Below are 22,939 nucleotides of genomic sequence, written 5' to 3'. Positions count from 1 at the left end.
ACAGCTGCAAGAGCAGTACAAGAAGCTCCCACAGAGCCTTCACCTAGATTCACAACTAACCACTGTGTCACTTTTGCTCTTCCACCCATCTTCTGCAGCCGTCACATCCTTTACCTTTAAATAGCTCGCTGTGTATTTCCTAAGAACAAGGGTATTCTCTTCCACAACCACAGTCAAAGTCAGGAATGCAACACATTAACTGTCCCATATAGACTCTACAGTCCACATTCCAATTCCGCCAACTGCTCTACAACGTCCCTTACGGCAATCCCCTTTCACCTCAATCCAGATCATGGATCACACCTAATGTCATGTCTCCATCTGAAACAGTTCTTCAGCAATTCTCTGTCTTTCATTGGCATCTTTGAAGAATATAGGGTATAAATATCTGGCAGTACTACCACACAAGTGGTAAGTGAGGTTTGTTTTTCCTAGAGTATCACATAAGTAGTAAGATAATGTCTGTGTGTCCCATTATTGGGATTTTGATCACTTGGTTAAGATGATATTTGCCTCATTTCTCCACTGTAAAATAACCAGTCTCCCCTTAGTAATTAACTAGTAAATAATCTGTAGGAAGATATTTTGAGATTATGTTCTTAAAACATTCACCCAATAGTTTTAGAATCCACTGGCAATTCTTGTCTTCATCAATTGTTACTGACAGTTATAAAATGATGTTTATTTTGTAAATCTACTGTTCCTTCTACCCTTATCAGTTGACATTATAACTCCAGTAAGGTATGTTCCCTTTTTCCCATTCATTCTTTAATTCATTATCAGTATGGACTCACGGATTCTTATTTTATTTATTAATATCACCATTCATTCTGATGCTCAAGTTATCCCAGATTTGGCCAGTGGGAACCCCTTCAAGCAGAGGACTGTGTGCTTTCCATGTTTTTTGAGTATTTCTTTATTTCCTTGCATAACAACATGTTCTAGATTAATCTTGTACATTCTCTGCCCAAGCTCTAAAATCACCCATTTCTCCAAGGAGCCCTGGTTCCTTTTAGTGGAGGGTGTGATTTAGAAATGAAGATCTGAGAACTAAGTATGTTCACAGATAGTGAACAAAGCTGAGAAAGAATGGCAATTTCATATGACTCAACTCTGTGTTGTGCGTGTATATACCCCGACTTTAAATGTGAACGAAAACGACGGGTTCTGATAACATCTCAGGAAAGCCTCTATCATGAAACGGAGAGTGCAAAACAAAACAGAAAAATGCAGGATGGAGGAAAGACTATACAAGAAAAAGAGTACATTAAAAAAAATTATCCTCAGAATGATAAGTTAATGTATCCATCAAATTAAAAAAAAAGGGATATTATTTAAAAGGGCACTGAGAATAATTAGCAGACTAATACATGAGGAAAATGACTTCCAACCCAGAAGTCTATACCCAACCAAACTATCAATCAAGAGTACACAGAAAGTCTCAAAAAACTTACCTCCCACACCCCTTCCTCATAGAAAACTACTAGAGACTGCGCTCCACTAAAACAACAGAGAAACAGAAACAGGAAATTCAATGAAGGAGAGAGGCAAAATGAACTCCCAGGGTCCCAGCAGACAACTGTGTTCCCAGCAGGGAGGACAAGCCGTCCAGTCTGGAGCAGGTAAAAATTTCTTCAAAAAGATAAAGCTGATGGAATACCTGAACATGTAACTGGCTAAAAATGTGAGGCTAAATTAGTGATTGATACATTAAAAAAAAAAAAAGTTGACACAACATTTCCAAGGAAAACCAGAAGTTGTTTAGGAAAAGTATTTGTAATTTACTACTTGACACTATAAATAGCATCCCAAGTAATAATGGATAAATATTGATTTAACCAAAATTGCAATAAAACTGTATTGGAAAGATGGGGAAGACAGAATGTGGGGAAGAGGGTGCAGTGAGGGAAAAAGAGTAAGCTAATCCTTATCTTCCATATCTTTTCAGAAAGGGAAATCAATAGATGTGCTAAAAAAATCAGCAAGCATGCACGTAATTATGAACTCTTCCAGTATGCTCTTCAGACATATGGAGATAAATATGTGTTTTTTAACTGGCTAAAAGAGTTCTAAGTAATATAGTCGCCTTCAGGGAAGGGGGAAAGAGGGAGGGGTGGCTAAAAAGTGCTGTCATCTTATCCAACCTCCTAAAGCTAGCTCACCCTTAACTGGAGATACGCAAAAGTGACAAAATTTTTTTGCAAATAAAATTTTAAGAAGAATGCTAGACTGGGAGGGAGTATTAAATGTTGAGACCAGAGAACTATAACATCAGCTACTCATTAGTTGTGTGACCTAAGGCAAGTCATTTGACCCGAGTATCCATTTCTTCATCTACAAAATAAAGGAGCTGGACTAAGTTAACTCTAAACTTTCTTCCTCTTTCAATAAATTTATGAATCTAATATAAAAATAAAGTAATCAAAGCTTTAAATGTGGTGCCAGTGGCCATGGACAATGGCAAATTAAATTACAGAAAGAATGAAGCAGGACTTGGTGAAATAATAAATGGAGAGAGAAGTAAAATGGGAAAAAAAAATTCTGCTTTAAGCCTGTGGGTCCCAAGAGGGTGCTGATGGTGAAGGAGAAATGAGCAAAGCACTGTTTTAGAAATGAAGACAAAAGAGTTCCTGATCCTGGCCTGGAACGAACTGAACTGACAGTATCCAGACAAACTATGACATGAGCCCACTGGAAAAAACCTAACTAAGCTGGAAACAAATGTTTGTGTTAAAAGTTAAAACATACAGATGATGGTGGAATCCATAAGGATGATGGAAAGTTCTTCCCAAAGAATACAGAAACTGAAAAAGGAGGAATTCTCCCCTCGTGTTAAATTACTAGGAAACCATAAGTTTTACATCATGATTAAAGGACAAAAACGAGAAAGGGGCATGGCTAGAGAGCAGACTACTGAAAGGCAGCGGGAGCAACAGCACAATGTCATACAAGCTGAAGGAGGAAAAATACAGATTTGCTAACAAAGAATATAACACATAGTTTACTAGTTGACGTCATAGTGCATTCGGGCTGCTATAACAGAATACCATATGTTGGATGACTTACAAACAACAGAAATTTACTTCTCACACTGCTATAGACTGGGAAGTCCAAGATCACAGCATCCGTAGCGCCTGGTGAGGACCCCCTTCCTGGTTCATAGACCACAGCCTTTTCTGTGTCCTCACATGGCAGAAAGGGATGAGGGAACTCTCTGGGATCACCAATCCCAATCATTAGGGCTCCACTCTCACACCTCATCACCCCCCAAAGGCCTCACTTCCCAACACCATCACACTGAGGATTAGGTTTCAACATATGAATGTTAGAGGGGAAACAAACATTCAGTCTATAGCCGTTGACATCATTAGGTTATTCTTTCAGAGGACATGGATCCAGAGGGGCCCCCTCAAAAAAGGAAAACAAGATTTTTTTTAAAGATAATATACTTTTACTTTTGTATTTATTTTTGCCAATCATTCCTTAAAGGAGCCACATTTTCCTCAATAACCATGTAACATAACTCTCTCACAAAGGGTCTCCTCTTTCCAATACTACTGACTCTGATTAAGGCCAATGAAGAGAATGTAAGAACATAAGTATAAAAATATCAATCAAGAATGAGGGCTGGTTTAGCCTAAAACAGCAAAGGAACAGATTCTCAGCTAAAGAGTATCTAAATATGTACTTGCTTAGTCACAGAACTCAAGAATAGCAAGAATGAACATCTACCCTTACAAACCCTTTCTGCCAGCATTACACGCATGCTTCTCAAACCTCTTAGGTATTATTTCTATTTTCTCATTGAGAATAATAAGAAAGGACACTCCAAATAATCCTTACATGAACACTCAATTTATTTATTTATTTTTTTAAAGACTCACTTTGGGGAAAAAGGAATAATAACTTGCTCCCTATGCTCTCATATGACTTTTTACCATAAATTCCATGATACTCTTGACAAATGCAAATTGACAAGAGGAAGCCGTAGCTATTACATAACATGCAAGAAAATATTTTCTCCTTGTGTCACATATCATACACAACTAAAGACAACCTCTCAGTTACAGACAGGTGATACAGCCTAGAGCCTGGACCCACAAAAGGAAGCAAGTCTACTCTTATTAACATCAGGAAGCCCTAAGGTAGGCCAGCTCAATCAGAGTATCATGTTAATGTGGATCTCAATGATCCTATCTCTGCAAGTGTGCTCACACATGCTCAAAACACCCAAGTCTAAAGAGATGCAAGATAATGAGATGGGAAGATACTCCATCTCTATGAGGTCTTGCTCACCATTTTATCCTCAATGCCTAGCACACTGTAAATTTAAAAAAAAAAAAAATCCCCCATATTTTGACCACAAAAATCATCAAAAATGAGCACACAAACACTCATAATTGGGAGAAACAAACTAAGTAAGTAACATCGTTTGGATGACTTCAGAGGCATCTTTCAATATATATGTATGTATTTTTATACATATACATAGATACACACAGATATATATGTAACTATCAGCTAACTTCAGAAACACCCATCAATTTAATACATGCTGTGGCAAGAATACAGGCTTCTAAAGCATTAATCAAAAATTACTGTGACAAGAATGCAAAAAGACTGCTTTTTAAAGTATAAAACACCCAAGGTAAATCCATACTACCACCTTTTAAAAGCAAAATCAGGTACGTAAAGGACTAAGTAAAAACTTTGGCACCTGACTGGATTATGTCATCGTCCGGCTATGCACCCTTATGGACACTCAAATCACTGCCATCGTACATGAAAGCCAACCCAATCTAAGTTGCTATTAAAATGGAGCCAAATCATAAATTAGTAAATTAGCATCCAAAGTAAAGCCCAGAAATCCAACGCTGCCTGTTACAACAACAACAGTGTGCAGAGATGTAGAGCAATGGTACAAAAGACTACATGATTCCAATCGCCAAAGCTATACTTAGCTGGCTCAGCCATGGTTACATATCAAGCTTAATTTGATGTAAAAACTTAAACTTCCATAATCCTGAGTACAAAAGCAAGAAAGACATCAAACTTTTTGTAGGGCATCTTAGTAACCAAGTGATTAATATGTGAAATAGAAGTACAGAGACTAGAAAACATGCTAAGCAGCATGAAGATGAATGAATGTATCACTGAAAATTCAACCCAAGGATGGGATTTTCAATTGGCAAACCAAGATACCTGAGAGATGGAAAAGGAAAAGTCCTTCATATAGGCTCTTGGTTACTGTCCTAAAGAATAGATGAAATACGAACCAAGAAAGGGCCCAAGTCACAACTGGTTATAGCACTGCCACAAGCTCTGAGTGATTTTTTTCCTCCTACGTTTAAACACAAACCTGATTTCTAGTTGGCAATTCTAATCATACTCATTAACTCTTGGTGCCCACCACTAACACTTCTAAAGTTCTCAAAAAAAATTGTTTTAAGGTGAATGCTCTAGACCTACACTGTCCAATACAGTAAGCCACCTGCCACGCACAGCCACTGAGCACCTGCGATGCGGCTAGTAAGACTAAGGAACTGGATTTTCAATTTTCTTTTAATTTAAATAGCCACACTGAGCACAGACAAAGAATACCATTTTACTGGGCAGCACTGCTCTGACTCACATTAAAAACTAAGCACAGAATAAACGTTTATGGTCTACAATTTTGGGTAAGTTCACATCTCTAGGCTTCAACTTTCTCAACCAAAAAATGTAAAGAGAGTTCCATTAGATTGTCTCCATGACTAAAAATAAATTAGTGCAGCATATAAATTAAAAGTCTCAGGACTTCCCTGGCAGTCCAGTGGCTAAGACTCTGTGCTCCCAATGCAGGGGGCCCGGGTTCGATCCCTGTTCAGGGAACTTAGATCCCTGACCACATGCCACAACTAAAAAGATCCCACATGAGGCAACAAAGATTCCACATGCCGCAACTAGGACCCGAAGGGGAAAAAGAGTCTTCATTAAAACTGTTGCAGTGTAATTAAAGCTACACACCCCGGGCTTCCCTGGTGGCACAATGGTTGGGAATCTGCCTGCCAATGCAGGGGACACGGGTTCGAGCCCTGGTCCGGGAGGATCCCACATGCCGCGGAGTAACTAAGCCCGTGCGCCACAACTACTGAGCCTGAGCTCTAGAGCCCGCGTGCCAAAACTAGTGAAGCCCACGCACCTACAGCCCGTGCTCCACAACAAGAGAGGCCACCGTAATGAGAAGCCCACGCACCGCAACGAAGAGTAGCTCCCGCTCACCGCAACTAGAGAAAGCCTGCACATAGCAACAAAGACCCAACGCAGCCAAAAACTAAATACATAAAATAGAAATCTTTCCAAAAAAATAAAATGAAATAAAATAAAAATATAAGCCACACACCCACCTCAAAGTTATGGCAGGTTACCTCACCCTGATGATACAAGGGTATCATGTTACTCCTCACTTCACCACATTTAATGGGGAAGACCAAGAGAATATGGATTCAGTTCAGTCAACCTTTGGGCAAGCAAACTCATCTCTCTGAGCCTGTTTTCGTATCTGTAAAATGAGATGAGTAGACTAAACTATCATTTAAGATGCTTCAAACCCTCAACTACTTCTTCCCTGTGGCTCTAAGAAGAAATATAAAATATAAGTGAAACCAGGATACTCTAAGAAATGAAGAAAGAGGAATCAATGAATAACCACAGACTCAAACTCTTAAACGAAATTAATTAAATTTAAACAAGATCTTAAAGTAGAGAGTCCCAATGACAGAGAATTTAAAGTTATATTGGGTTGGCCAAAAAGTTCGTTTGGTTTTAAGTAACTATAAAAGACACATTTTTCATTTTCATGAAGAACTTTATTGAACAACATATTCACTAACTGAACTTTCTGGCCAACCCACTACAATATCAATGTACTCTGCTGGGAGACTGATTTGGTCTACTAGGGTGTACCCAGTTTTTTGTTTTTGCTTTAAGTCCATATGTGAACACGCTGCTTTCTCCAAAGCAGGAAGGTCAGTAAAACCAGGTTAACGTAGGTGGCAGGAGAACATATAGCGCACAGAGGTTTGTACTGTCCCTTCCCTCACAGAAGGTGGACAAAGGAAGTCTTCCTCCTCCATCAGGCAGCTGCAGTATCATCACCATTGCTACATCCAGCTTTCTCAGACAACATCAGATGCTTGCTTACTTTATCAATGATCCAAACCAAGTAAAACGATGCTCTCACGACAGGAACTATGGTTATTTTTAGATGCAATAAGGCAAACTGGAGTGTGAATTCATCCATGAAGCTGGTAAGATATGCTATACCCATCTTTCCTGTGGTATACAACTCAGAACATATATAAAACAGGACAAGATCCTTTAAAAAGAACCCTAACAGGTATGTGGAGACGGGAATACAGACTAATAATTCATGTGAAGTGTGTTAAAAGGCAGAAAGTCAAGAGAGAATGACAGGCTTAACATCGCTCTTCAAAGGCATATTTTCACATACCTTCTGTGCCTATACCAGACCCACTGATATTTTTTTCAATCTTTTAAAATGGGGAGAAAGAATCACTCTCAAAGTCCCTGGTTTATAGCATGGTAGAAAAAACAAAACCAAATTCTACTTTTTGAAGAATAAAATGTTTTAGCAGGACTTCCCTGGTGGCACAGTGGTTAAGAATCCTCCTGCCACTGCAGGGGTTGCAGGTTCAAGCCCTGGTCCGGGAAGATGCCACATGCCCCAGAGCAACTAAGCCCATGCACCACAACTGCTGAGCCTGCGCCCTAGAGCCCGCAAGCCACAACTACTGAGCCCGCGTGCCACAGCTACTGAAGCCCGCGCACCTAGAGCCTGTGCTCCGCAACAAGAGAAGCCACCGCAATGAGAAGCTCACGCACCACAACGAAGGGTAGCCCCCACTCGCCACAACTAGAGAAAGCCCACGCACAGCAGCGAAGACCCAACACAGCCAAAAAATAAAACAAGTTTTGGCTGATACCGACTTTCCTTTACACTACAGTTGATTTAACCAGGCCACCACTGATGGACCATTTAGTTTTCAATTTTCACTATCACCAAAAAACGCCAAGGTTCCCAGAAGTGGAACTGCTGGATTAAATAATGTTCATTTCTAATTAGCTGCACAATAGCCATTGGAGGTCATGGCTATCCACATTCCCACCACCAATGGAGGTGTGTATGCCTGGTTCCTCACAGCCTTGCCCAACAATGTCTTTTTCTCTTAAGAGCACTGTTCATGTCTAAGAGCCATTTATACTTCACTTTTCTGCCAACTGTCTGTTTATACCCTTTGTTCATTTTTCTACTGGGCCTGTCTTCTCAATGGTTTGTAGTGGTTATTTAAAAGTAAGAAAACGAGCCCTTTGTCTCAAAGCATTCCCTCTTCAGCTCATTCCAATCTGGTGTCTATCTGTACCACTCAACTGAAACTGCCTTTTCAAGTCACCAGTGACCTCCAGATGGGGCTAAATCTAAGTGAAACTCTTCTGTCCTCCTCTCAACCTTGCTCTCGGGAGCATTCAGTACTGTTCACCAGGAGACCCTCCTTACTGGCACCTTCTCCTCACTTGGCTTCTTTGAGATCACACCCGCCTCGTTTTCTCACTGGCTACCTCTCGGTCTCCTCCGAGGCAGAGGTTCCCACAGGGTTCAGACTGTGGACACTACCTAGGTACACTCTCCCCAGCGGACTACACTGGCTGGGGAGTCCACTTCCATGTCTTCTACTCACCCTGTTGCCGAAGCAACTGAAACAAGGCCTGGGGAGACCTTAAAAAAAAAAAGGTTTTGTTGAATAAATGAAGCCGTTTCCACGGGTTTTAAAATATACCTCTGTAAACACAGTTGAGATTCAAATTTATAAAACCAATTAAGGCCATCTCTGCACTTCAAACACAGGTACCCAACTATTAGCAGACATTTCCCCTTGGATGTCTTGCGAGCACATTAAATTTAGTGTCTCCTAAATGGGTTTTTGCTCTCTATCATACACTGACCACCAACCAAACTCTTTCCTCACTAAGTTCTCCCTGTCCCAGAAAAGGCACACCCCAGTTGTAAAAGACAGAGCCTGGCTCCTCTTTTCCCTCCCAATATCCAATTCATCAAAATTTTGTCAACTCCATCTTCTGGGTATCTCCCCTTCTTCACCTTCCTCTGCCACCACCCGGAGGATAAGAACAGCTTCCTAATTCACCTCCTGCGTCTCCTCTGGCCCCTTTAAGCCACCGTTTCCTGCGTTCCCAGTCAGTGTCCTCTGCCACTCCATGCGAGTGATGATAACAATGAGGATAATCTGATCTATGCGGTCCACTGTGGCAGCCACATAAGGCTTCTAAGCAAATGGAACACAGCTAGTTCGAACTGAGAAGTATGTATGTGTAAAACATACACTTGACTTCAAAGACTTAGTACAAAAGAAAGAAGTGAAAATATCTCATTAATAATTTTATATGACATGCTGAACTGACAATGTTTTGTATTACTGGGTTAAATAAAATACATTAAAATTAATTTTACCTGTTTCCTTTTCATGAGGCCACTAGAAAATTTATGATTACATATGTAGCTTGCACTGTATCTCTATTGAGACACTGTCCTGATTCACTGAGGGCACCAGCATGCCATCTTTTTAAACCACGTGTGACCAAAGCATTGAAAGCACCAGGCCTGGCACTGGACAGGCACCCAGATATTTGCTGAAAGAATTATGGTCAACAATCGGTATCCTTTACATACACTCATTTAAAAACAAAACACTGAAAATTTAGCTCTTACTTGAAGTTGAACCACACTTTTAAAGTACAATTTGGGCTTCCCTGGTGGCGCAATGGTTAGGAATCCGCCTGCCAATACAGGGGACATGGGTTTGAGCCCTGGTCCGGAATGATCCCACATGCCGTGGAGCAACTAAGCCCGTGAGCCACAACTACTGAGCCTGCGCTCTAGAGCCCGTGAGCCACAACAAGAGAAGCCGCCGCAATGAGAAGCCTGCGCACCGCAACAAAGAGTAGCCCCTGCGCACAGCAACGAAGGCCCAACACAGCCAAAAATAAATGATAATAAATAAAATAAATTTTAAAAAATAAATGAAGTACAATGTGTATTAAAACAACTTTTTTTTTTTAATTCAACAAATGTATACTGAGACCTGCTCTGCAGAGCACACCAGAGCCAGGTGTCCTGACTTCTGGCTGGCGCTGCGGCAGGCTCACTGCGCCCAGTCACCCTTTCATTAAGGAAACCCACAACATGGAGTCAGAGAAAGGCCTTCTTTGTTTTTCATATTTTGCATTCTTACAGTAAATCATCATTTGAATTTATACAAATAATACACAAATACATTCTTCTGAACTACTGAAACAACACAGATCAAGTGACGACCTCCGTCTACCTGCCCAGCTCCTTCTAATCCCAGTAATCGGTTTCAGAATTGTTAAGAAAACTAAGTTGAAACTTTACACATACGTGAATTTTAAGAAATACTTTATCTGCTTCTCTAACATTCATCCTAATTACGTCATTAATTTTTGTAATTTTTCGGTGCTAAATTTTCTGTTAGAAGGGAAAGTCAGAAACTGGGGAAGACTGGAAATTTAAGGTGGCCTAAAAACATTTTGAGTCATCAACCCTTAAAACCTAGTCATCATAACTCAAAAAATCAGCCATGAGAGAAGGAAAGCTAGTGGACAGTACAAGGAGGAAAAAAAAAAAAGTAGACGGTTAACATGGAAAGTCTAATTAATAAGATTTAGGTAGTGATCATCTTGTAATGTATTTAAATGTCCAATCACTATGCTGTACACCTGAAATTAACATAATATTGTTATACCAACTATATGTCAAGTGAAAAACCAAAACAAAACAAAACAAAAAACCTGGGAGGTGGGGCTTTGCAAAAAGTATCACACCACCTTATGTTATGCCCTGCAACATTTAAACTACCAGAGAGGGTGTGGTATCTTCAAGAGGGCAAGGTTTACAGTCAGTGTGGGGTCTTCTAAAGAAACAAAAAATGCACTCTCAGATGGCCTCACAAACACACAGAGTACATTTCAAAACAAACATTATTACATTTTAAGTCTAGAACTATAATCTGAACGAATTTCAATGTGATTTAGGTTGGAAGCCCTTTAAAAATTTCAATTTGGGTCCACATTCAACCTCCAGAGACAGATCACAACCAAAGAAGACACACAAGCAAGACTGCAGGAAAGTTTACGCCCAAACAGAGAAACTTACAACTACCTGCTTACCAGGCAGAGGACACTGTGGGGATACTACAAGACAAAAAAAATCGAGGTCTTCCACAAACAGATGGAAAGTGAGGTAGGGGGAATTGTTTTAACTGGTAGACCTTATTTGGATCCTGATTTGCCAAAATTAGAAAACTGTATATATAAAAATTATGACATTTGAGACAACTGGAAATTTCAACTCCGACTAGGTACTGGATAGTATCAAGCAACTGCTTTGTGGGAGTTTTATTTAGATGTTATAGTTTTGTGCTTATGTTACGGTTAAAACAAAAAAAAGTGTTTATTTTTGAAAGATCTATACTGACATATTTACAGAAGAAACAAGATAATCATTTTGGGATTTTCTTCAAAGTAATATGTAAGGGGCTAGCCATAAAGGAAACATTAATCAACTGAATTACATTCACTCCTCTTCCTCCAAAGACACAATGACAATCCCCAGAGTAGGCAAAGATATTCACCATGTTTGCATCTCCTGAAAGATTCATATCCAGAATAAAAGAAACCCTACCAAATGCTGTGTTTGAAAATATGTCCACAAATTCTTTGACACTCCTTTCAAAAAGGGAACTTAACTCCCCAAGGTGGGACGATGTAGTGAGTCTCTTCTAACAAACAGAATATGGCAAAATTAAATGCCATGAGACTTTTGAGGTTGTGTCATAAAAATGATAGCTTCCACCTGGTGCTATTTCTCTCAAATCACTCTCTCAGGGGGAAGTCAGTCACCATGTCCCGAGGACAGGACACTTAGGCAATCCTGTCAAACGCCTACATGAAAAGGAACTGTGGCCTCCCACTGACAGCCAGGACTAACCTGCCAGGCATGCGAATGAGCCACCTTGGGAAGGATCCTCCAACTCCAGTCAAGCCTTCAGAGGTTGATGACATCCAAGCCAAATGGCCCAGCCAAGTCGCTCCCAAGTTCCTAACCCACAAAAACTATGAGATAATAAATGTTTACTGTTGTTATAAACCACTAAGTTTGGGGATAATTGCTATGAAGCAACAGAGAGTTAATATGATAAAACAGACAATGCAATAGACAAAAGAAAAGGAGACAAATATTACTCTTCATTAAAAAAGAATAACTAGGGGGTTGGGGAAGGGAAGGATTGAGAGTTTGGGATTAGCAGATGCAAAATATTGTATATAAGATGGATAAACAACAAGGTCTTACCGTATAGCACAGGAAACTATAATCAATAACCTGTGATAAACCATAATGGAAAAGAATATTAAAAAGAATGTATATATCGGGATTTCTCTGGCAGTCCAGTGGTTAAGACTCCGTGCTCTCACTGCAGGGGGCACAGGTTCAATCCTCGGTAGCGGGGGGGGGGGGGGGGGGGGGGGGCTTCCCTGGTGGCGCAGTGGTTGAGAATCTGTCTGCCAATGCAGGGGACACGGGTTCGAGCCCTGGTCTGGGAAGATCCCACATGCCGTGGAGCAACTAGGCCCATGAGCCACAACTACTGAGCCTGCGTGTCTGGAGCCTGTGCTCCGCAACAAGAGAGGCCGCGACAGTGAGAGGCCCGCGCACCGCGATGAAGAGTGGCCCCCGCTCGCCACATCTGGAGAAAGCCCTCATATAGAAACGAAGACCCAACACCGCCAAAAATAAATAAATAAATTAATTAATTAATTAAAAAAAAAAATCCCCAGTAGGGGAACTAAGATCCCACATGCCACGTGGCGTGGCCAAAAATAAATAAATGAATGATGAATGAATGAATGAAAAGAAAAAGAATGTGTGTGTGTATGTGTATATATGTATGTATAACTGAGTCACTTTGTTGTGCAGCAGAAATTAACACAACATTGTAAATCAACTATACTTCAATAAAATTTTAAAAAGATAAAAATGAAAAAGGATAACTAAACAACCAAAAAAAGCATGAAAAGGTGCTTGACTTCACTAGTGCAAATTAAAACTACTGTAAGGTATCACTACACAGCTAGGGGTGTAGCTAAAATGAAAAGCACGAAAGAAAGATATGAGCTATTAAAGACAGTATGGAGTAAGCGGAACATCACGCACTGCTGGGGGAAGTGTAATCTGGCACAGCCACTTTAGTAGATGCAGCCACAGTTTTCCAAAATGGAATATATGCACACCTCTACAAGCTAGCAATTTCACTTCTAGGTATATCCCCAACAATCTCACACACAATGTCAAGAGAAAAACTCAGACACAAGTGAACATACCGTAAGATTCTATTTATTTAAGGAACAAAACTTAATGCAGTTAAGTATCAGGATACTGGCTGCCCTCGGGAGAGAGGAGGGTATGACTGAAAGGGGACAAAGGAGATACCCGGGACCCAATTACCCAAGTGGGTTTCAGACTTTGAAAATTTCATTTATGATGTGTACTCTTCTATATTTCTATTACAATTCAATAGAGTTTTAAAATAGTAACAATCCAGGAGAGAAGTGGGGATTGAAGGAGTAAGTAGGGCAGGACTGGCCTTGGGTTTATGGTTGTTGGAGCTGAGTACCTGAGGGCTCATTACACTATTCTCTATTTGTGTGCGTTAAAATTTCCCCCTAATAAAAAAGATTTTAAATATACATTAATATAAAACTGGCTAGAACGGCTGATAAAAGCATAAACTGGGGTAATTTTTCTGGCCATAGATATCAAAGGGTGTTAAAAATCTATACATTCCTTGACCCAATTACTCTGCTTTAATGAGTTCACACTAAGATATTTATCCTGAGTAAAAAAGTCTTATATATAACAATGTCCAAAGAGTTTATAACAGAAAAAAAAAGAGAAATGTCTAAATATAAAGGTCACAGGACACTGTGGGGACCACCACAGGATAAACAATCCAGGTCATCCACAAACACATGGAACCTGAATAACAATGATTTTATCTGCACCAAGGTTCTTTTATCTATCCATTGAAATACAGTCATTAACAAAGATATGATCCACATCATTATATCACCAAAAACATGCAAATTAAAACAATGTGACACAACTACACACCAATTAGAATGGCCAAAGTCCAAAACACTGACACCAAATGCTGGTGAGGATGTAGAGCGACAGGAACTCTCAATCACTGCTGATGAAAGTACAAAATGGTACAGGCATTTGGAAGACAGTTCAGCAGTTTCTTACAAAACTAAACATATTCTTACCATACAATCCAGCAATCGTGCTCCTTGGTATCTACCCAAGGAAGTTGAAAACTTATGATCACACAAAAACCTGCACACAGATGTTTATGGCAGCTTTATCCATACTTGCCAATACTTGGAAGCAACCAACATGTCCTTCAGTAGGTGAGTGAATAGACTTTTCCCCTCCCCTCATGTTTCTGGGAGGGGGAAAAGAACATTTTCTTTTCTATTTTTTGAAATATATCAGGACATTCCATTCTTAACAAAGCTCACCTTCAAAAAAAAAAACTATTTTACCAGAGCCTAACCCACTGAGGTTTTACCAGAACCTAACCTACCTGGAGGAAGGGAAATATCCAACTCCAGCCCCCTCTAACCTTCCGCATGAGGAAAGGGAAGTACACAACTCCAGGCCACTCTAGCCATCCTGTACCACCTAAGAAAAGGAAAAAAGCAGAGAAGCACTGGTGAAGTTCACAGTTCAGGGGCACAGGCTCACCAAAAGACTGAGACTGAATCATAGCACTACAGAACATTTCCCCTCCCCAGACATTTTACCACTACACTTCCAAACGTCTATTCTTCACAGTTCCTTTTACCAGTGCATCATGTCTGCCTTTCAAAAAAGATTACAAAGCATACTAAAAAGACAAAAAAGTTTGAAGAGATTGAACAACCATCAGAACCAGTCATGTATGCCAGAGATGCTGGAATTATCAGACCAGGTAAGCTAAGAGCTTTAATGGAAAAGGCAGACAACATGCAATAATGGATAAAATAATGCAAATAGATAAAAATTCTAAGAAAGAATTAAAAAGAAATGCTACAGACCAAAAATACTGTAACAGAAATGAATAATGCCTCTGATAGGCTCATTAGTAGACTGAACATAGCTGAGGAAAGAAACACTGAGCCTGAAGATATGACACTAGAAACTTCCAAAATGGAAAAGCAAAGAGGAAAAAAACTGGGGGGGGGGGGGGTTGCGGGGGGGGGGCGGTGTGCAAAATATCCAAGAGCTGTGGAACAACTACAAAAGGTATAACATACATGCAATGGGAATACCGGAAGGAAAAGAGAAAAGGAATAGAAACAATATTTGAAGCAATAATGACTGGGAATTTCCCCCAAATTAATGTCGGACACCAAACCACAGATCCAGTTATCTCAGGGAACACCAAGCAGGATAAATGCAAAAAAACAAAAACAAAAACCTACACCCGGGCATCTCATATGTTGTCTACAAGAAATCCACTTTAAATTCAAAGACACATATAGGTTAAGAGTAAAGGGAAAGAGCCAGACCATACTAACACTAATTAAAACAAACTGGGAGTGGCTATATTAATTTCAGACAGAGAAGACTTCAGAGCAAAGAAAGTTGTCAGCGATAAGAAGAGTTATTACAAAATGAAAAGGGGGTCAATACTCCAAGAAGACATAACAATCCTTAATGTTATGCAGCTAACAACAGCATCAAAATACGAGTCAAAAACGGATAAAACTGCAAGGAAAAATAGATGAATTTACTATTATAATTGGGGACTTTAACACTCCTCTATCAGAAATGGACAAATCCAGCAAGCAGAAAATCAATAAAGACACAACTGAACTCAACAGCACCATCAATCAACTGTATATAATTGACATGTATGGACTAATTCATCCAGCAGTAGCAAATCACACATTCTTCTCAAACACACATGGAATACACACCAAGATGGACCACGTTCTATGAAATACACCTTAACAAATTAAGAACAGAAATCATACAGTGTCTGCCCTTAGACCACAATGCAATTAAACTAGAAATCAGTAACAGAAAGATAGCTGGAAAAACCCAAAGTACTTGAAGATTACACATTACACTTCTAAATAACACATGGATCAAAGACAAAAAAATCTCAAGAGAAACTTTAAAAATGTCTGAACAAAATGAAAATACAACTTACTAAAAACTTTGGGGGATGCAGCAAAAACAGTGCTTAGATTAAAATTTATAGAATTGAAAGCATATAGTAGAAGACATCTAAAATCAATAATCTAAGCTTTCACCTTAGAAAACTAGATAAAGAAGAGCAAATTAATTCCAAACTACGCAGAAAATTGAAATAATAAAAATTAGGGCATAAAAGAATTTTAAAACAAGAAATCAGTAGAGGAAGTCAACAAAACCAAAAGCTGATTCTTCAAAAACAAACAAACAAAAAATCAATAAAACTCGTAAGACTTTTTCCAGACTAAGGAAGAAAGAAGACCTAAACTGCTAATATCAGAAATGAAAGAGGGGAGTCACTACAGATCCCATATACAATAAAAGGATAATAAAAGAATATTATGAACAACTCTATAGCCGCAGATTTGATAACCTAGATGAAACGGACCAACTCCTTGACAGATACAATCTACTCCTTGACAGATACAATCTGTCACAACTCACATAAGAATAGACAGTTTGAATAGGTCTACACATCTATTAAAGAAATTGAATCAATTATTAATAACCTAAAACAGAAAGTATCACGTCCAAATGGGTTTACTGATGAATTCAACCGAACATTTAAAGAAAAAATTATACCAATTCTCTATCATCTCTTCCAAAAGACAGAAACAGAAGGAATACTTCCTAACTCATTCTATGAGACCAATCATGCTCCTTGATATTTACTCAAACGAACTGAAAACTTATGTTCACACAAAAACCTGCACACAGATGTTTACAGCAGCTTTTTCATAACTGCCAAAACTCGAAGGCAACCAAGATGTCCTTCAGTAGGTGAGTGCATAGACTGGTACAACCAAACAATGGAACATTACTCAGCACTAAAAAGAAATGAGCTCTCAAGCCGTGAAAAGACATGGAGGAACCTTAAATGTATATTACTAAACGAAATAAGCCAGTCTAAAAAGTCTACAATGCTGCATGTTTCCTACTATATTTCGTTTTAGAAAAAGGAAAACTATAGAGACATTAAAAAGATTAGTGAAGTCATTGGAGAGCGCTGCTCGCTGTGGGCAGAGCCGGTGCGCCACTGACGTCACCGCTGCCAACTGCTTTCTGGGAGGCAGGAGTGGAAGGCCTGAGAGTTGACAATAATGGCAGGTGAAGAAATTAATGAAGACTATCCAGGAGAAATTCATGAATATTTATCAACATGTGAGAATTCCATTGGTGCTGTGGATGAGATGCTGAAGACCATGACGCCTGTTTCTAGAAATGAGTTGTTGCAGAAGTTGGACCCACTTGAACAAGCAAAAGTGGATTTAGTTTCTGCTTACACATTAAATTCAATGTTTTGGTTTATCTGGCAACTCAGGGAGCCAATCCTAAGGAACATCCAGTAAAGCAGGAACTGGAAAGAATCAGAGTATACATGAACAGAGTCAAGGAAATAACAGACAAGAAAAAGGCTGGCGACCTGGACAGAGGCGTGGCTTCAAGAGGGCGTTGTAACAAATGCCCTCTGGGAACCAAAACCTAAAAATGCACCCAAAGTTGCCAATAAAGGAAAAAGTAAAAATTAACCTTTTGGTTTGATGTACACATATTCCAAAAGTATATAATTTTTTTGTGTGTGTGGTTAAGAATTTTATTCTTTTTCTTTCTTTTTTCTTTCAATGTACTTTTTTTTTTTTTTAATTGGAGTGTAGTTGCTTTACAATGTTGTGTTGGTTTCTGCTGTGCAGCAGGGTGAATCAGCTATACGGACACATGTATCCCCTCTTTTTTTGGATTTCCTTCCCATTTGGGTCACCACAGAGCATTGAGTGGAGTTCCCTGTGCTATACAGTCTGATTTCATTAATTATCTATTTTATGCATAATAGTGCATATTTTTATTGTTTTCCACAAAATAGACAATGATTATGTAGCACTGTAAGGTTTAAATGTATTCCGTATTGAATTCATATATAAAATCTGTATTTTAAATTTGTAATGCTAAATACCTTTCCCCCCAGAAAGATTAAGTTATATTTATTGATTTTCTTACAGAACACTGTGAGGTTTTTAACACTGTGGTATATTTTATATTTATAGTTTACTGTCTCTTGACAAGACTCTTATTTCCTTATACAGGTCACTCTTTCAAGTGCCATTTTATAAGCAACTATGAAATTTAAGTTAAATGTTCTTTGTAAACATTTGTCTATTTTCAGTGAATAATGATTTTATGAAGTATGCTGAAGTTATAAATACACCTGTTTTCATTATATAATATTAAGAAAGAAAAAAAGATTAGTGGTTGTTAGGGGTTAAGTCTGAGGCACGGATGAACAGGCAAAGCACAGAGGATTTTTAGGGTAGTGAAACTGTTCTACAGACTACTACAATGGTGGATACATGTCATCATACATTTGTCCAAACCCACAGAATATACAACATTAAGAGTGAACCTAATGTAACGTGCAGACTTTGGGTGATAATGATGTGTCAACGTAGGTTCATGGAGGTTGGAGGGGGTGGGGCGCGTGGGGAGACAAGGAGTATATAGGCTTCTGGCTCTGTACTTCTGCCTCAATTCTGCTGTGAACCTCTATGAAATAAAGTTTATTAATTTAAAAAATGGTTAAATGTAAATTTGTGTTATGCATGTTTTACAAGAAAAGATTTGCTAAATCACTGTTCATTTATAGTAGAGCTTATAAACGTCATATATGTCATACATCACTTGAAAAGGAGATGATAGAAAAGCTTTCTAAAAAAAGGCTTCCTTCCACTGCTTAACAGTTGTACTTTGTACGTAAAGATAAAAAGCAAAGAATCCAGCTTATAATTTAGTATTTTACCTATTTCTGTACCAAACACTAAACTTCTAAAAGCTTCTAAGAACAAAGTGCTTTATTGTAACAAACTAAAAGCAAGCTAGGGCTTTCCTGGTGGCGCAGTGGTTAAGAATCCACCTGCCAATGCAGGGGACATGAGTTCGAGCCCTGGTCCAGGAAGATCCCACATGCCGCGGAGCAACGAAGCCAGTGCGCCACAACTACTGAAGCTCGTGTGCCTAGAGCCTGTGCTTGGCAAAACAGAAGCCACTGCAATGAGAAGTCCGCGCACAGCAACCAAGAGTAGCCCCCGCTCTCCGCAACTAGAGAAAGCCCGCGCACAGCAATGAAGACCCAACGGAGCCAAAAATAAATAAAATAAATAAATTCATATAAAAAGATAAATAAAAGCAACCCAAATTTGTTTGTGATTAAAAATAAAAATCTAAAGCCCACTGAAATGGGAAATGGCTATAAGTATACCAGTAATTAAAAAGAAGACAGATCTCTGTGTACTGCATGGGACTCAATGAAAAGTGATGAATGATAAGAAAAAAAAAGTGTATGCCTAACACTGTATAGTTTCTATAAGCACGTATGTAAGTAATACAAACACGTTGAAAAAAATCAAAAAAATAGAGACAAAACTATTAAGAGCAGAAGACAGAAAAGAATTGGGGGAAGGTGAGCAGAAGAGATTTTAGTCTTACCTATTTTTACTTTTTTTCAAAGCAAATATAATCACATATTGATTAATTTTTTTAAACTAAGGCTTCTATTCTAAACAGAAAAACGGCAACAAAGTAAAAATGAAAATTTCACAATATCCTACTACCAGTCAAGATTTCAAAACCAAAGCCAGTGAAAGAGTTCATAAAATAAGATATTAACCATTAACAAAGTCAGCATAGCCTTAATCACTTGTTCTGTGAAAGTTTATGACTTCTACATTAATACACTTGCAAGGGAAAAAAATAAAACCCTACAAATTCAAATTACCCAAAGTTATCTTCTATGGAAAAGGGAGGAGAACTTTAATATTACTTCCATTTTATATAGGAAGAAGCTGGGGCTCAGAAAGTGAAATAATTTGCCCAAAGTCAGTCAGTGGTCAAACCAAGATTCCAATCCAGTTCTCATCAACTTAACAACCCTTTCCCGAAATCATTCTGGCTAGACGTCCTCCCTCCCTCCCAGAGGTTCCTTCTTCATATAAAAGATGAACATCCTACACTCACCTTAAGGTGAAAAGAGTTAAACTATGCAAGTAATGAATCAAGCACAAGTGACAACCGTAATAACAGGCACTGGGCAAACAAAATAGGAAGAGACAATTACATCTACCCAGTGTAAGGCAGGTACGTAAGCAAGGGCAGGCTGCTGAAGGTTTACACTAATCAAGAGGCAATTCAACAGTCACTGATGCCAAAAATTGAAAAACTTTAAGCCTGACAATATGGTAAATGGCAGGAATGGACTCTACTTTTTGCAGGGGATAAACATAAACATGCCCAATAATGTTTAACTTTAATCCTCACAACAATTCTGCTAAACCAGCTCTCTCTCTCTCTACCCTGTGCCCCCTACAACTTTTCCTCATTCTTTCCTCGTTGCCCTAGAAGATTATCAAACTTTATTTTTTGAAACTTGATGAAAACAATAGTTACCATACCTATGCATGTCAAGCTCCTTGGCCTCACTGAAAACTGCTGGGATAGGACTGAAAGTATTTACTAACTCTTCACTCCTGGGATCAGTGGCACTGGCGCCAAACCCCCTAACTCTCCTCAGTTTACAAGTCCTGCTAACCACACTGTCACAAAGCGAGTTCCAACCCAGCCCAGCCTATGCTAGTATGTTCCTCCATGCCTCTTTTAATTTATTAGTCAGAGTAAGAAAAGACTTAACATAAAGAAGTATAAAACCGTCCCCCCTCTCCCTCAGGATAGGCCACGTATTATAAATGCTGAACCCTACTCTTTTCCTTTTGCAAAGACAGATTCAGCTCATAATCTATTTTGATCCACATCCCTTTTCCAGATTGTTTTTGGTGTTCTATACTTGGCCAGAGTCACATTTAAAGTTCACATAAACGTTTCCTAGCAATCAAATGACCCCATTTAAAAAAGGTAACTAGTCTTGAAATCTTTTCCATTTCTGGATATAAAAATGAGCTAATTAATGTGAAGGACCAGAAAATCTTTAAGAAATTCCTTATTAACATAGGAACACTCCATTTAAAGGAGGGAAAACAATCGCACTTGCCAGCTCTTAACAAAATGAACATCCTCGGAACTTCCCTGATGGCGCAGTGGTTAAGAATCTGCCTGCCAACGCAGGGGACATGGGTTCGAGCCCTGGTCGGGGAAGATCCCACATGCCGCGGAGCAACTAAGCCCGTGCGCCACAAATACTGAGCCTGCACTCTAGAGCCCACGAGCCACAACTGCTGAGCCTGCGTGCCACAACTACTGAAACCTGTGCACCTAGAGCCCGTGCTCCACAACGAGAAGCCACCGCAATAAGAAGCCCGCACACCACAACGAAGAGTAGCCCCCGCTCGCGACAACTAGACAAAGCCCGCGCGCAGTAACGAAGACCCAACACAGCCAAAAGATAAAAATAAAAATTTTTTTAAATGAACAGCCTCTATTACTTGCAATTTTTAAAGTTTTTTGAATACTGATTGACACATATCCAAAACAATATCTGGTACATGATTATTCAAAAGTAGCAAGACACCAAAAGAGCAATCCAAAATAAAAGGTAATACCAGCAATCTAAAAATAAAAAAAGACTAAACATATCTGCTGGACTGGCCAACATGAAGAGCACTTTAGGCACAGAATACCTCAAATTCCTGGATAAGGAACAACTGACAGCTCACTTCTAATTCTAATCTAGTTAGGCAATAGCTGCATATAAATTGAGACTAAAAGCATTCAATAGTTCTTATAAGGGTAAAGATATCATTAACTTTGGGCCTTAAGTTAAATATGAAATGATTAAGATCACCAAGAAAAGAAGCGTCTAATCTCTTACTGGGTGTAGGTAAAAAGGGTAGACAGGAATGAAGGAAAAAAATCCCACAATATATAGACAAGAAAAGGAAAAGAACAAAAAATAAGCCCAATTAGCACAAAATACGAAAGTAGAAATAAACCAAATATTTCAATCACAACTAATGTAAATAGACTAACCAGCTTAAAGTCGAATTATAAAAATGCAATCTAGCTGTGTGCTGCTTTCAAAGGGCACTCCTAAAACATTAAGGGCACCAAAACTTGATAGTTAAAGGGCAGAAAAATATATACCAGGCAAACATTAACTAAAGTCCCTTGGTACAGCTATGCCAATATCTGACAAAATATATTTTAGTGGAAAAAATGTTCCTAGAAACAAAGATTCGTTACAGAATGACAAACTGTGCAAGTCACTGGAAACTTAGCAATTCTAAACTTATAGATAGAAAGCAAAAATTGAGAGAACTATAGGAATTTGACAAATGTTCCATCACAATGGGATTTTAACAACACCCCTCTCTGTAACTGATGGAACAAGCAGACAATATTAGTTAAGGACACTAGTTTGAATGTGAAGTCAATTAATGTGTTTCATCCAATAGACATGGGAAAACCTGACCTTAAAATTGGAAACACATTCTTTTTAAACACACGTGGAAAACTAATAAAAATTTGCCACAAACTAGACACCTTTAAAACAGCCTCAACAAATTTCAAACAATCAAAATCACACTGGACCACATTTTATTAGCA

The 22,939-nt window shown here is 38.9% G+C and overlaps 1 protein-coding gene and 1 pseudogene across 8 annotated transcripts in view; one reads left to right on the top strand and one right to left on the bottom strand.

Moving 5' to 3' along the window:
• The window catches only part of PPP6R3 (protein phosphatase 6 regulatory subunit 3), a 128,143-nt gene that overhangs the window by 91,780 nt on the left and 13,424 nt on the right, over positions 1-22,939 (bottom strand). Inside the window, exon 1 of one of the 8 annotated variants that reach the window (XM_036860018.1) lies at positions 14,739-14,836. The exons of the other annotated variants lie outside the window; for them this stretch is intronic. The gene's annotated coding sequence lies outside the window, so the exon portion shown is untranslated. Of the gene's footprint in view, positions 1-14,738; positions 14,837-22,939 lie in introns of those variants that run through there. 8 annotated transcript variants of the gene reach the window in all.
• LOC118899067 lies at positions 17,146-17,986 on the top strand (annotated as a pseudogene).

Source organism: Balaenoptera musculus, chromosome 8, assembly GCF_009873245.2.
Source record: "Balaenoptera musculus isolate JJ_BM4_2016_0621 chromosome 8, mBalMus1.pri.v3, whole genome shotgun sequence".
NCBI classification, from domain to species: domain Eukaryota; kingdom Metazoa; phylum Chordata; class Mammalia; order Artiodactyla; family Balaenopteridae; genus Balaenoptera; species Balaenoptera musculus.
Note: the sequence above shows the minus strand (reverse complement) of the source record. Positions and strands in the feature narration are given on the sequence as shown.